The following is a 1,260-nucleotide window of genomic DNA, read 5'->3' as shown; positions in this document are numbered from 1 at the left end:
GGTATTATGGGTGGACATTCACACCTTCTTGCAGCTGAACACCTCCTCTCCCACTTATGATCATGTGTGGTTTGATTTTTGAAAATTTTCTTTCATGTTTTCTAGCAATTATTGATGGACATTTAGACCTTCTTGCAGCTGAACACCACCTCTCCCGATTTTGATTATGTATGGACCGGCATTTTTACCTTTTCTAACACATTTTTCAGCAATTATGGTTGGAGATTCACACCTACTCACAGCCGAACAACTAGGCTACCGCATTTGATGGTGTATAGTCGGGATTTCTCACCCTTTCTCATCAGCTTTTTGCAAATTATGATCTGACATTCACACCTACTTGCAGTCGAACAGCTCTGCTCCCGCTTTTGATTATGTTTGGTTAGATATTCGAACCTTTTCTTAACTGCTTTTTTACAAACTTTGGTCGGACGTTCACACCTTCTTGCAGCCGAACACCTACACTTCCGGTTTTGATAGTGTATATTCGGGCATACGAACCTTTTCTTACCCGCTTTTTACAAACCATGGTCGGACATTCACACCTTCTCTTAGCTGAACAACTCCGCTCCCTCTTTTGATTGTGTACAGTCGGGTATTTTAACCTTTTCTTACCCGCTTTTTACCAACTATGATCGGACATTCACACCGTCTTACAGCGGAACACCTCCGCTCCCTCTTTTGATGGTGTATGTTCGGGCATTCGAACCTTTTCTTACCCGCTTTTTACAAACCAGGGTCGGACTTTCACACCTTTTAGTAGCCGAACAACTCCGCTCCCGCTATTGATTGTGTACAGTCGGGTATTTTAACCTTTTCTTACCCGCTTTTTACCAACTATGGTCGGACATTCACACCGTCTTACAGCGGAACACCTCCTCTCCCGCTTATGATCATGTACGGTTTGATATTCGAAAATTTACTTTCTTGTTTTAAAGCAATTATTGATGGACATTCAAACCTTCTTATTGATGGTGTATAGTCGGGCTTTCGAGCCTTTTCTTCCCGGTTTTTACAAACCATGGTCGGACTTTCACACCTTCTTGTAGCCGAACAACTCCGCTCCTGCTATTGATTGTGTACAGTCGGGTATTTTAACCTTTTCTTACCCGCTTTTTACCAACTATGGTCGGACATTCACACCGTCTTACAGCGGAACACCTCTGCTCCCGCTTTTGATGGTGTATAGTCGGGCATTCGAACCTTTTCTTACCCGCTTTTTACAAACTATGGTGGGACATTCAAACCTTCTTGTATCCG

The sequence above is a fragment of the Leuresthes tenuis genome, unplaced genomic scaffold, assembly GCF_036924035.1.
Source record: "Leuresthes tenuis unplaced genomic scaffold, fLeuTen1.0.hap1 SCAF_21, whole genome shotgun sequence".
Taxonomy (NCBI): domain Eukaryota; kingdom Metazoa; phylum Chordata; class Actinopteri; order Atheriniformes; family Atherinopsidae; genus Leuresthes; species Leuresthes tenuis.
The sequence above is the reverse complement of the archived record's forward strand: the minus strand, read 5'-3'. Positions refer to the sequence as shown.